We start from the raw sequence: 6,424 nt of genomic DNA on the forward strand, positions 1-6,424 counted from the left end.
ACAGATAATTCAGCAGACCTATAATGCACACACATTTTTAATGTTGTGACATTAAAGTCCCATTCAAGCTATTTGATAGCTTTTTTCCACATTGGCCAAATGATGAAAGTCATGATATGGAGCTTTGACCGAAGCAATTGGGGTCTTCGTTGCTGTGTGCACTGCTCATCTGGTTTTGGTGGTGAGATCCTGGTTCCTTTATTGTTTTCCTTCAGAGTTTGCTCCAAGTCAGATTTATGATCTGGAGCTCCAATTAGAATGTTTAAATGAAGGTGCACTTATGGACAAAAGTGAAAGAGTCTGTACGATCTACCTATATGTCACATATCTCTAGATATTTTTGGTAGTTGTATCCAACAATTGAAATGCCTGTACCTTGATCCCAAGGCAAAAGTCAAAGCAACATAAATAAATAACTGTTACACTGACAACAAAAGCAATGTATTTTTGCACAAAAGGCTAAAGGTATTTAAAAACGGGCTTCTTATTTTATTCCAAGTGGCATCTGTTGCAGCATATGGCAAACTACTTAAAATTATACTAAGACAGTTGGTATGCATTACAAAATTCAACATTAAACGAATAATGCTGTCATCATAGACTAGAAGTGGACGTTATTAATATATTTTCCTTCAAAAAATGGCCTAAATAAGTAATTCATTGGAGATAGTAAGTAGTATATGTGGTTGGTATCTATTAGTAAAGAGTAATGCAGTTTAATGGCTTAATAATATATATGTATTTTTTCTATATGTAGAACCTGCAAAGTTTGCCATTAAACTTGCAGCTATGACACAAAACTATTGACAACCCTTTCTCTGCCTGATTTAAGAAAAAGGCCACCTGCTGAAATTTCAAAAATGGCGCTCTTTCACAGATGATATTTCATAAGGAAAAATCTGAAAAGATTCCTAAATCTGCTTAAGGTTAAAAAAAAAAAACAGACCCTGATGGTTCATACCTGGAAACTTTGATAATCAGTTAGAATGGAGAGCAGACAGGTGGTTGGAAACATATTATCAATAAAGCAGGGGGTAAACTCTTTTTTTATTCAAAATCCTGTAGAGTACTAATTTGAATCACTAATAAATTATCACTGCAATTTCAGGACCTTTATTTTTTACATTTGGCCACACTTAGATGAACAGTATCTTTACTTACAGTAAGGGGTCGAGTCACAACATTTCTGTGTCTCAGCTGGAATCAAGACAGGTTGCTAAATTATCAGAGAAGGACATATAGCAGAGGTTGTCTAGCCCAAGCATGACATTTATGATAAATAACTGGGGAATTGCTGAGAATGAGTGAAGAAATATCTAATAGTCAATGGTGTTCTTATGGGAAAATATGATCGTAGGTCAGAAGAGATTCTAAGATTGGGGACTCATTGTGAGTGGCATGACGATACATACAGTTTCCACAAAAGAGTGAAAATTGCTAGAAATAGGAGAGATAAACCATTGGGTTAATTGGGAGAGTTGTCCTCTGCATTACTACCAATCACCTTGGTAGACAGACAATAATATTGACTGAGCAGAGGTATGCAAGAATGCAGTGTGGCCTTGCCCCCTGGTCATCTTTAGCAAAGGACACCAGACTGCCTCCATTGCATCATTTTCTCCCCCTGTTGTTGTAGAGCACAAGGATATTATGTAAAATCCCAATGCCCAGCCAAGGTATCATGTAGACTACGGACCTTAAATCAGGTGCAGTTGGACTGGGGTGGCGCAAGAAAGTAATTGGCCCTGGGCCCCTTTATGCTTAAAGACGGCCCTGCTCACGTCCCTCTCGCAGTCTTACATGGGATCGTATTTGCAGTCTTACAAGGGATCGTATGTCCTATTGACACAAAGACACATTTTCACCAATGCATATTACTAAAGAAACATTAAGTACGTATATTTTGCAATATCTCTGAATGTTTGTATAGACATCATACTGTATGTCTGTCATCCAAGGTTCCAAGTCATATATTTCAAAATGTTTCTGTTTGTCAAATCCCTGCTAGACAATTTTAATTAATGCGCTGGTCCCTTTGCTGTCTGTTATTGAGACTATTCCAAAGAGAAGCCAATTGGGGATTCATTTAAATTAACTTTATACATGTTTACCACTAAAATCCCTGTCTTTTTTCTGTTCATTAACAATAGGCTTCTTTCTGATAACATTTCCTCTTTGGGATTTATCTCATGAGTTAACGTGTTAACACTTTATTAGTTGAACAAAACCAATATTCTAATGTAAACAATGTTGGAACTGTAATTAAAAATTGTAATTTATAACGCTAGACATTTTGTAGAACAGCTGAAGAACACTAGTCCAGACTTTCTGCAGGGTCATGCCAGTTTTACAACCCGGCTTGCTTAAAGGAGCTGCTCCGCATAGGGGGGGCTCTTGAAATATCCCCAGATAAATTCTGCATCATCTATAGAAAAATAAAAGTAATCAATTTTTTATTTTGTTTTTCTCTTAAAAACTGTGTTTTAAACATTTATTGTCATTGTCATTCCACTGTGTGACCACCAGCAGCCACTCCTACCTGCCATTTTAGGCTCATACATGTGAAACAGCACAACTTTACAGTCTTGCAGTTGAAGGATATTAAAATATTTTCCAACAACCCAGCCAGACACTGAAATATTCCCATCAGTATGGATCAGCCATTATTGTCATAGGACTGCAGTAATTAAGTAGAAACTGAAGACCTCGTCTACCTACACTGATTGAAAGGTCAAAATTTAGCAGCATGCTACTTTTATTCTAGAAAATGACCCCTTGATATGCACATTCCTGAGAACTCTCTGGATTTGCTCCAGTGGATCTCAGCTAACCCTTTGGCCACGAGGCCATTTTTATCTCCCACCTACTCCGTGACAACTTCCAACTGCTTCCCACCCATTCATGGCTAGCCGCAATGTTCAATGGGGGAACCCTCTCTTCCTTCGAAGCTTAGCAAAAACAAGAGAACTATAGTGAACTTGTAAGTGCAACATTTACACAAGATTGCGTCTCTCACTACCTCCCGTGGTGTACAGATGAGCTATTATGTATGCACACTGTGTAAATAGAATTCAGATGATCTAGTGTGTATTAAGAAGAACTCAGGTTGATCCTGAGGCTTCGATTGTACTCACACAGCTGTGTCATTGTTATAGGTGGCTCTGGGGGAAAGCTCCATATCTGTTAACAGGTACGGTGAATGAATTAGCAATGTGCAGCTGCAAAAACATGAAAGCTATAATAGCACCCATGCTTTAATTTACATATGATTAGTATGTGTGCAACCAACAAATAATAGCAGTAGTGGGTACAAAAAGGTGAAATGATGGGTAACACTGTGCTGAGAGCCTGCGACAAAAATAGTAACACTAATGTATATTTATATTCTATGATAACAAGTTGTGTTATTTATAAATCTACTTTTCTAAGAATAGCAATTATATTTATTGTATAAAATATATAAAACAAGTGCTAAAAAAAGGATTACCTGCATATATATGGTCATGAAAATAGAAATGTTTATAGGAATGAAAAAATATTTACCTAAGAACAAACTATGATGTCATATTTATTGTACAAAATAATGTGGTGCTATATCAGTGTCTCTATGTATTTTGCTATCTACCGTAACTTAAATAATAAAGAAAATTGTTTATGGTTGGCCAATTCCATTTAAAATTAGAAATACTTTAATTGGCAGAGGTAATCCCCGGTTACTGTAAGCACCAGGAGAAGAAGCTCCTTCCTTCAAAGGCTATAAAGCGGAAAGGATTTTCTAATGTCTGATTTAATCCACAGATCACGTGACTCCTAAAGCGTAGTGCTTAAAATATCATCCAGCAAGTCACATGGCACACTCATTTATCTGATTGGTCCATATAAACTGTGCTTCTATGTTTGAGTTCAGAAAAATCCTCTTCCTTCATTCGGTTTAATCTTCGCCATGCTGTATAGTACTCGAAACAACAAGGGCTAAAATTAAAAAAAGTGAATGGAAAATATTTCCAAACAATTTTTTTTTTACCCCCCCCCGCCCCCACAATTGTTGGGTAATAATTCTGTATTCATACTTAGGGGGTATGGTGCAAAATAAAGTGCAACACAATATAACTGTGTTATAAATCAATGAAGATGATTTATTGACTGCAGTAAGGTATTTGACTTCATAATAAAATGTCCATGGATTAAGTTTGTCTACAAGAGCGTAGGGTTAATATCTGATTATGAGATGTCATTTAAAAAGTTATTTGTTCAGAGATTTGTAAAAAAAAAAAAAAGCAAGGGGGCAAATAGAATTTCCTTTCCGTAGTTCGGAGACAACTTTAACCTACTTAGAACAGGTCTTTACGGTAGCACGCTCTGCTTCCTAATGAAAAGGGATAAAGGAGCCAGCTGAAGGCTGTTCTAAAGCCGGTGTGTGGCAAGTATCAAGATTACCCTAGCTGCAATTCAAATACTAATGTAGAAAAAATGTTGAACATGCTACATTTCTTTTTTCTGCATTTTATCATATAAGAAAATTAGAACCAAAGTGTTTATGCAAAGGAAAATATTTGAAAAGTACATTTTTAGTTGATGAGTATTTTATGTGTTACCTTTAAACTGAGTTAGATTCATTGGTGGATCTGAGCAGCTGCGGTTATGATATTGAAATATTTTTATGTATTGGGGTTTTAACACAGGGGTAGGCAGCAACTGGTTTGTGGCAGATATTTTACTGCCCCAGGGGTACCGATGACTTAATGTTATACTGTTGGCTATTTCTGTACACGGATTGCTAATCATATAACCCCTAAAGGAGAAATAATGGTGCACTAACAGAATCTTGGGTATTTTGGGTATTTTTATGTGCTAACATGATCAAGTCCTACCCAAAGTAACCCATCAGTTACATGCTCCTCTACATCTCAACTGTTGAGCAAATTAAGATTTCAACAACGTGTACACAGACCAAGCATTATTTACACAGATGGTATCGCTAGCTCAGGTGTAAACAGAACTAGTCACCAAAAAGAGGTCTCCAGGAGGATATACAACACATCGCCCATCAGTCCACACGACTGGTAATGATATTATTCATAGAAATTGTAAACTATCCCTTCCCTATGAGGGTCTTGTACCCCTGGTTAAACATATGGATCGTGATGTATTAGGGGAAGAAAGGACATAACATAAGCTTTTGAGTTATATTTTATATCTTATTAGCCAATCTGCCCATTATAAAAATCACGGTAGGTGTCCCACCTACTGGATCCGGGGGCCTGGCATGTAAAGAGCATATAGACAGAATGGGCAGGGGGTTTGGCAGGAGAGCCTAAGCCATAAAAGCACACAATGAACTAACAATTCTAAAAACATTGCCCTGTAAAATAAATAATATGTAGTGGAAATAGTAAAATAAAAGTGAATAGATGTTCCCTTGCATGCCTCTAGGAAAACATTGCTTCTACTGTTTTGGACTACCACCTGTCTGGTTGAGGATTATAGGAGTTGTAGTTTTAATGCTGGAATACAAGAATTGGTCAGCTCTTGATATACAGTCAGCATAGTATACAATAATAAAGGTAACTATAGTACACTTGGATACAGCCACTATTCTTTATATGATACAATATTTATTTAAGTTTTATGATTAAAAGAGAGAAAGAGCTCAATAATGGGACTTGTAGTCCAGGTGTATTTTCAAAGCTTTCATGTGACTGTTCTAGGATAGCCCAGCCTTATTGTAGTATTTCTGTGCAGCTGTCTACTAAATAGGACTGTTCTTGTATTTCTTGTTCAAATATTTACAACATATTCTCCATTCATTTTTTTACCACTGTAAAGATAGAGAATCCAGAATGAATTAGCCTGTGGTATACACGTCTGAGTATAATCGCCATTGTGCTTTATGGAATGGATTGAGCAATATTTGCAACGGTATGGCGTGCTATAAGATCAGTATGTGATCTAGTGCTGCTCTACCTATATAGTTTAAAGGTATAACATATATGCAAATATTTATTTTGGCTAGTATGGAGTTTTTAGATGTTTATATCACGTGCTAACTCATATATAGATCTGAATGATGTAGTCCTCTGGGCTAGTAATCCCTTATAATGTTTCTATACAGTAGAGAACACAGAGGACTAAGTATATTTTTTAATAAATAGAGCTTAAGGTAACAAATAAACAGATAAGATCGCAGTGCAGATGTAGTCCTAATCCTAAATGCAGCCCTATGGATAGGCATTAGGTTATCATGGTATATGTCAAGGCCAAGTACCAACTCAGAAATGAGGTAGACAAAGTGGGCTCTAGCTGGTACGACTGGCTCTTGTTAGCTATTATATACTATGTTTCTATGCTAATGTGAAATCCAATTAAAATGCCATTGAAATTAGAATGCACAGATCTCTGAGATCACGATAGCTGAAAAACACTT

This window comes from Sceloporus occidentalis, unplaced genomic scaffold, assembly GCF_023333645.1.
Source record: "Sceloporus occidentalis isolate IW3139 unplaced genomic scaffold, rSceOcc1.0.p SCAF_15, whole genome shotgun sequence".
Classification (NCBI taxonomy): domain Eukaryota; kingdom Metazoa; phylum Chordata; class Lepidosauria; order Squamata; family Phrynosomatidae; genus Sceloporus; species Sceloporus occidentalis.